Below are 8,863 nucleotides of genomic sequence, written 5' to 3'. Positions count from 1 at the left end.
GCTCTGTGTGCAGGCCAGACAAGTTCTCCCAGACCAAACTCGGCAAACCATGTCATTATGGACCTCACTTTGTGTATGGGGGGCATTGTCATGCTGAAACCGGAAAGGGCCTTCCCCAAACTGTTGCCACAAAGCTGGAAGCATCCAATTCTCTAGAATCGCATTGTATGCTGTAGCATTAAGATATCCCTTCACTGGAAGTAAGGGGCCTAGCCAAAACCATGAACAGCCCCAGACGGTAATTGCGCCCACATACCGTTGTCCATATAGTGTATGTCCCTCATCTCCTTCAGACAAGCAGGGTTAACATACTGTAACCCAAGGGTTTTCTTAATAAAAAGAGACAGCTACAGTGCATGAACGCTGAACCCTTTTCAGGGAAACGGTTACAGTTTAATTTTAGGAACAGCAGAACAGTAGTTTTCAGTAAGTGGCTCTGACATGATCCATTTATTGTAGAAAAAGACTTCCTGGTTATAATGACAAAATAGAACTACGCGGTATGAGGATGTATATAGTGTCGGACATAAGGAATTCATAAACTTTCTTATATCAAACCAGTGTCAATGTGGGCACGTCTTACTATTGGATTGGAAAGAGACATGCAAAAAAAAAACATTAATAGTCTTCAATATAATATCTTAGTAGTATGATTTCATTTCTTGGAAAAATTCTGACATTCCATGAAAAAGCCTTTGGCTGTATGATGTGTTCGGTAAGACAGTCGGGTGGCACCCGGGTTCAAACCTTCATTGTTATTTTGTGTGTGAAATCTCCTCCTTCTAAAAGGCTAAAGTTCAAAGATTCAAAGCTCAAGTCTTTTTTTCGACAGCGCCACCATTACACACGATCCAACTCCGTGAGAAGCCCTAGGCGGCACCGTACTCATCTCTGGGCCTGTGAAAGACACACCTTTGTCTCATAATTGAACACAGAACAATAAGCCGGGTTATTATGCCACATTTTCTGCTCCCCCTCACAGGCCTAACAGAAGTCCCCTATAATTGACCCGGGCCGGTTGAGAGGATTTTTTTCCCTGCGCCTCACAAAAGCGCCCTGTCACTCAGGTCCACCACTTATCAAATTAAACATGGCACACAAAATTGCCGTCTTTGTCAGCACCTTCTGTGTGAGCGAGAGCAGAGAGGGCGAAATAGTAGACTGCTCATGTCCCTGGGGGTGAGGGTGTGTGTGGGGATGGCTTTTACCATTCCAGACAACTCCGACAGAGTGTGTGTAGGAGAAGTACTCTACTGTACCGGTACTTATCTGCCTGATGTCTGTGTAATGCACTTTAATAAACACACCAACTGTCATTATCTACTTATCCAAACTTTCTCTTTTACCTTTGTCTCTGTCTGTCTCTCTCTCTGACTGGCTGAATGCCCATCTGTGTGTGTGTGTGTGTGTGTGTGTGTGTGTGTGTGTGTGTGTGTGTGTGTGTGTGTGAATGTGTGTGTGTGTGTGAGTGTGTGTCTCTCTCTCTCTCTCATTCTTTCGCTCCTGTCAGATCTCTAACACTGTACATTAGCGTCGCTCCTCTTTTGTCTTACTGCATTCTTCATAACAACTCTAACAGGAAGCGACATGTCACCAAACACCAGAGTAGCAGTTGTGGGCTGATGTAGTGGGGCACGACTGTGAGAAAGGAAAAATAAAACATGTAAATGACACAAAACGCAGCGCCCATTGTTGACCTTTGCACCCTCCGATGTGGGAACGCTGGGGAGAGTTAGAGATGTTAAACATACTGTAAATCAAGTTCAAGGCCTTCTCACTGAGCCCCTGTCCAAAGCGGCCACGGAAAATGTCAAGACCGGACTGGCAGAGGATGAAGGGCTTCAGGGCGGAGGGGGCGGCGGTGGCGGAAGAGCTACGGTTCTGAGGTTTTCAGACACCATATTTGTCTAACATTTCTACTCATTTAGAACAAGTTCAGTCACAGTTCATGAAACAGAGCACCTCCATTTACAGGTCTCTCCCAAACAAGCCTTTGCTTCATGTTCCATACAGCGCGGCGGCACACACATACTCTCTCAGAATAGGGGAATGAGTGAGAGAGTGTCTCACTGTGTGTGTGTGTGTGTGTGTGTGTGTGTGTGTGTGTGTGTGTGTGTGTGTGTGTGTGTGTGTGAGTGAGTGAGTGAGTGCGTGCGTGCGCGCGTGAGTGTGTGTGTGTGAAAGAGAGACAAGAGAGACGAGCTCTGCTGTTAGCATGGCAGCTATCCACTTGATTGATCGAAACCCTGTTGATTTTTCACTTTTATTCAAGTGTGGCTTTATCCACGGCCAGTCTAAAGCCTGTGAGTGGAGCTAGCTCATGACCCATGTTCAGAGGTCCAGTCAGTGATGCCCCGTCCAGGGGGGACGGCGGATGGGACAAGTCACGAGAGAGAGAGAGAGAGAGAGAGAGAGAGAGAGTGGCCCCGTCTGGGTTTACGAGAGCAGATAGGGGATGGGAGCACGGCAGTTCTGAGACAACGACGCCCTTAGACAACAATGCTGCGCTTCTCCAGTAATCCTGTGATTCACCATGTTCAATAGAGGACATTTGATAGGAGATGATAATGAAACTGCCACCTCAGACTGCCTGGCTTCAAGGGGTTTTCCGTGTTTTTTTTGCTGTCTTTTTTTATTTTTTATGTTCTGCATACAACAAGTAGCAGCTACTTGTCTCTAGCCCACTGCCAGCATAGAGTTCCACCCTGCAATGTTTGTTCCAGGTTTTACACTGAGATCATTTTGGTCTCCGGGGGGTCGTTTGATAGTAGTAGTATGATGCCATTTCAGAAGTTCAATTTCGGTGTGCGTGTGTGTGTGTGTCTGTGTCTGTGTGTGTGTGTGTGTGTCTGTGTCTGTGTCTGTGTCTGTGTGTGTGTCTGTGTCTGTGTCTGTGTCTGTGTCTGTGTCTGTGTGTCTGTAATGTCAACCTGTATGTCTGTGAGTGTGTTCTGATGACCTCATTTACATACTGTATTCGTAATGCTATTTCGAGGAGTGGATCAACACCGGATTGTTATTTTGTGAAAACGTGTACCTCATCAGTCACCCTGGGCACCCCGGCTCGGCCGTGTTAGCGTTAGGAATGACGTACTGATTTATGTTGTCTAATGCTTTTCGTGTGGCAGTTTTTATGCTCAGACTTGAATAACCCTATAAAAGTGTTCTACACAGAATAAATGTCAGCCAAATTACAGAACTTTATTGAAACAACAGCATTACTGTAGTTAATGCAGTGAGAAGGCTTTTACTACCCTTCGTTTAGTCATCAGTTCTTTAATATTAGCGGGGGGGGGGAGAAAAGAGGCGCGCAGCGAGAGCGTCGACTCCCCTCTGCGCTGTGTGTGGCAGCGTTAGTGCAGAGAGAGGCTTCCAAGTTCGCTGTGTTTCACACAAGAGGGACTCACGTTTTTTTGCCAAAGCCATTTTCACGGTAAGGGTTTTCCAGCCCAATGAAAGTAATATGTTAGTGCTGAAGGGAGAAAGAGAAGGGGGTGGGGGGGGGGGGGGGGGGGAATACAAATCCACTGTTGTTTTCCCTTCCACAGGGTGAATCTATTGTTTTCTTTCTGGTGTCTGGGCTACGGGCTAAGATTGAGGGGAGGCTGGGAGCGAGACAGACAGACACACACACACACATACAAAAAAAGTGAAGTGTGGTCTACTTTTTTGGGTAGATTGGATTGCAGTCTGCAGGGTTTCTGGTTGAAACTGGATTTACCCTTGAGAGAGAGTCTATTCTGAATGTCTTTATAGCCATGTCATCATAATGTGAATGTAACACTATAATAACTCCTCTGGTGTCCCTTCCTGTATACGCCATGCTGCCGGCCCTCCCTGGTGAATGTATGCTGATAGGTGAACATCGGAGTGTTCTTCATTCTACTGTTCTGCCAGACATTCCACACCGCCAGCCTTCCACACCCCAATCCCAACCCCTTAAATGATGTTTCCCTGGGCTCTTAACCCACAATCATATTTAATTACATTCTTTGTACATGCAGGGGAGATGGACAAGGCTGGGAGACAAACAGAAAACAGACAGAGGAGGTTTTGAAAGAGAAGATAGTACTGTTCCTAAACCAAAGAGCAATTTACCCTATGAGAGTCTAGGAGAATGTGAATTCTGTTAACAGAGAAGATTATATGTCATGGGACAAAAACCCCATGAATGAATGAGTTTTTTTTTTTTTATCCGATGATTTGCATAAACCACGAAGAAGGGGTTTTTCACTCGGCTCGCTGAGATAGATTGTTTTTGCCATTTTGACGTCAACATGATCTAGACCACCGCAAACGGAAACCTTTAGGTATCCTATCTCCATTTTCGATCATGGCTGACTACATACCGCTGACGCCACATGCTCAGTCACATTGGCAGATATCTCCTTCTCTATCCTCTATCCCCCCAGTCCACAACACAATACCTCCCTTTAACATGACTTGCCATTTATGATGTTGCAATGTGGCAGAGGGCCCCCAAACAGTTAAAAGAAGAGAACGGCTTCAAGAATGCTGCATTTGCTACAATAATTAGCGATTTAACAGACGCGCAAACATTTTGGATGAGGTTGAGGAAAAGCTTTTAATTGAGGGGAGATCCTGACATTAGTTGGTAATGGCACAGTGTTTCATGAGCCTATAAAACGCTCCAGTGAGAAGACGTCCGGGCCACAGCCACTGTGGAGGAGGACACGTCAGGCCTACACCGCCATTTTGGGTCCAAATAGGCCCCCCTGTTGCTTCAATACGGTGATGACCCACCCCCATTGTTCTCCCCAACGAGTGGGTCCTACTTGCGGACAGTGGCCTGTCAGTCAGGAGGGGTGACAGGGTTAAAACTGTGGCATGTTTACCCACTCCGGGGCCACATTTCCTTTTCCTCTCTGGATGAGCGAGACGAGGCGTTGCCAAAGAGCTGCGGCGGCTCCCTCCGTACAGACTTCATTCCAGTTCAAACTGGAGACGAGACCACCAATTATTTTTATTCTCGGTGATTTCGGTTTTGGGTCAAATTGGGGGGGGGGGTTGGGGGGTGGGGTTAGTTGTCTAAATATAAATGTATAAATGAAAGCATTGCATTCTAAATCATTGCAATCTCTCTCATGCAGACACACATCCTTCTGGGAGGTTTATTTGTTCCTTGAAACAACAAGATGAGCACTGGTGTCGAGTAAACAAAAACACAACTCTTTGTAAAGTTTTGTCTGGGACATGGGGTATTTGTTTTGACAGCGAATTTCATTGGAATTGTGTGAACGCATTTTTCCAGAGCATTCAGTATCTGAGAGGTGTGTGTGTTGAGGTGACCTCTTCTGACCCCAGGAAGGGCAAACCAGGATGTTCCTGAGAGAGGCCAAACACTAGCCCTAGAGGAGGGGTGTGTGTTTACTGTTAGTTTTACTGTTGGCCCTCTATAAACAGGAAAGGGTCGTTCTGAAAACCACAGTTGCTCATTAAAGCGCCGGCCCAGTCCGGGGGATTTCCTTTATTTAGTCAGCGACCAAACGAGTGTCGCCATGGCGGCCAGTCCGTCTCCAACTGTCCCGTCGTGGTGCCATGTCACCCCATGTCCCCCGTCACCTGCTGACCCTGGCAGTAGAACCAGCCAAGTTTCCTCCCTCACAGAGACCCTGGTTCTGGTTCCAGAGTGGCTGTCTACACTAAATGAAAGGTGTATTCATTCATTCATAACGGGGGCTTAGGTAACGGCACCCAACCCCTACTTTGTCAGCAGATCAAACCGAGGCCGCTGTCTACCGTGAGAAGTCAAGTCACTTTTCGCTAGACATTATGCAAATGACTTCAGTCTCCTGAATTGAGAAGGATGATGACGTAATGGTTCAAGCGGTGATTCAAATGTTCCGTATACTGTAGGCCTACAAGGTTGGCCTATAGAGAGAATGTACAGCAGTTCAGGATACATGTGTTGTGCCTATGTGCCGTATATGTGACAGCAGCTGGCGAAGCCAACCAATCAAAATGTTCCGACTTTTATTCCGAAAAAATGACAATATATTTCAGTGTTGTTGAAAATCACACGACACACTCGCTAGTCAAGCCAAAACAAGTATTCGGTGAGTAATCCCCACTACTCTACGGTAACGAGTAGTGTGTGTGTGTGTGTGTGTGTGTGTGTGTGTGTGTCTGTATGTGTGTCTGTGTGTATATGTGTGTCTGTGTGTGTGTGTGTGTGTGTGTGTGTGTACGTGAGTGAAAGTGTGTAGTGCTCAGAGTGGGGGTGTCTGGGTCTGGAGATAAGTGCCCTCTCCACTAAGGTGTGACTGAGATTTTACAGACCCATCAGCTCGCGGCCCCTTCACTGTCTCCCTGTCCTCTTCAGTCTGCAATCTGTTCACTCTTCAATGCATACATCCCCAAGCCTAGGAAGCTAATGTGTGAATGCAGCGAAGAGACAGGGCATTGGAACCCTGCAGGGAAAAGTATGGTTGCTGTTGTTGTTGTTGTTGTTGTTGTTGTTGCTGTTGCTGTTGTTGTTGTTGCTGCTGTTGTTGTTGTTGTTGTTGTCGTCGTCGTTGTTGCTGCTGTTGTTGTTGCTGTTGCTGCTGTTGTTGTTGTTGTTGCTGTTGTTGTTGTTGTTGTTGTTGCTGTTGTTGTTGTTGTTGCTGTTGTTGTTGTTGTTGTTGCTGTTGTTGTTGCTGTTGTTGTTGTTGTTGTTGCTGTTGTTGTTGTTGTTGTTATTGCTGTTGTTGTTGTTGTTGTTGCTGTTGTTGTTGTTGCTGTTGTTGTTGTTGTTGCTGTGTTTGGCTGTTTTTAATCACAGTGGGTGTATGGTTTGAGGACCCAGAGCTTCGCCTCATCTCCAGCACATATCTTCCTTATCCAATATGATCAGTTCCAGTGAGGAATTTTGACAGATATGACCACGAGATGGAAGACCTACACGACAATGACCATGACATGGATGAGCTACACGGACACCCCACAATGTCCAAAGGTGAGGTGTCCATATCCCTTACCCCACTCTCTCTCACAGCCTATTGAAACAGCTGCTGTGGGTTCCCCACTAAAAGTGAAAACTGAGTTTCAAAGAAGGTTCCAAGTCAGTGCCTCTTACATGAAAAATAGAGGATGCACGGTCTGACGTCTGCAACAATGCCAAGAGCAGATGATAGGTCGCAGTAAAACCAGTGAAAGGCATCTAATTTAGGAGTCCTGGACGGCTCGCCAAATACCAACGGGGGAAAGGGAATTGTTGCTTGGTTTGAATGTATGTCTGGGGGAGTCGGAGCCAGTTAAAACAAACATGAAAATAAATGACTTTGCTATAAGACAGCTGTGATTAGTTTTGCCTGCTCTGTGGAAGTGTTTGTGTGGCGGTCTGTCTCTGGCTGTCATAATCCACTGTCTGTATCGACACCAGTCTCCGCTGACGCAGCCTATCTGGAGGGTCTCTCCATGTGTTAAAGCCCTTTACCCCGTCAATTAACAGTCTTCCGAATGACAAACGGGAGGACTGTTTCCCCACCCCGTGTGATCGCTTCCACTTTCTGTTTGCGCTTCTGCTTTTTTTCTTCCCCCTCGCTGCTTCCTCTCACATCACATCTGTAGAACACATTCGACTTACTCCTGCCACCAAATAAACCACACATTAAGTACAAACACACACAGTATACTGATATATAGCCACACACACACACACACTGAGTCACAGACTCTTTCCCCTCCACACTCTCTTCCGAACCCCTCTGTGTCTCTGTGTTTCCGAGGCTGTTCCGATCCCTGTGACTCGTGGACCTTTGGCCTCTCTCCATAAGGGGTCAGTGAAGAGAGTGATAGGAGGAGAGATGAGGCAGAAAACTGCCAGTGTCCACCCTAGCCCACCGCCCGGGGGGGGGAGAGGGCCCCAGAGTTCTCTAATAAGTCCATTGGGAGTGACGGGTCAGCTCTCACAGTGCCTCATGCACACTGCTACCCTCCAAATAGATACCAGATGCCCCCCCCCCCCCCCCCCCCAGTCGTCTCCTGACTCCTGACCAGTGGAGCCACCACAAGCCCTTGCGTCTCTGGCCCAAGCAAGAAATGTCACATCATCAGAAATTCACAGAGACAAACTGCTCGGCCTGTTATAGACCAGACCGCATGTTGTTTGCAGTCTTTGTCTCGAGCGTAAGACAAAGCTCTCTGTTTATTAGTAATCCCTTAACCTCTGTGTGTGTCACTTCGCTGGAGACGAACACGCCCTGGCAATAGCTACACAGCCTGACGTTTATGAGACACACTAAAAGCCCAGACAGATAGCATAACATCCTGATAGCTAGAATAGAAACCGGAGGCGCATACCATATGTGTGTTTTTATTATGATAATTGAGATCCTAATTGCACACAGTCTCAGAATAAAAGGCTGTTTTTGTTCCTCGCTTAGGATATCTAATCAGTCTCCCAGACTCTTTTATCAGGCCATTGACCGCTTGCCATGGACAGGCGGTGACAGATTAGATTTAAACAGTCTCATTTTGCTGCCAAGAGATATTACAGCAATGCTTGCTCCATGGGCTAAAAAACGACATGGCATTTTCTCTCATATTTTCCTTTTCTTTTAAGGAAACGGCTAGAATAATGTCACATGTTCTGCTTGGGTCGACAGTTAACATAAACGCTATGCTATCATATTCATGAGTATCAGCAAGCAGTGTGTCTGTGGTTTGTACTCGATAGACAGTAAGTTCAATGTTATTTCCTCTGTGAAATGGGAGTTAAGACAGGCTGCTTGTAGTACTGTCACCCTGAGACCTTAAAGGCCAATCAAACAGCAGCTCTATGCATTAGCTCAGTGAGGCCTGGGTCACATGGGCTGGCTTATGGAGGAGGCAGTGAGTGTGTGGGGAAGACAGAAGCCAG

Source organism: Nansenia antarctica (assembly GCF_963989245.1).
Source record: "Nansenia antarctica genome assembly, chromosome: 13".
NCBI lineage: Eukaryota > Metazoa > Chordata > Actinopteri > Argentiniformes > Microstomatidae > Nansenia > Nansenia antarctica.
The sequence above is the reverse complement of the archived record's forward strand: the minus strand, read 5'-3'. Positions refer to the sequence as shown.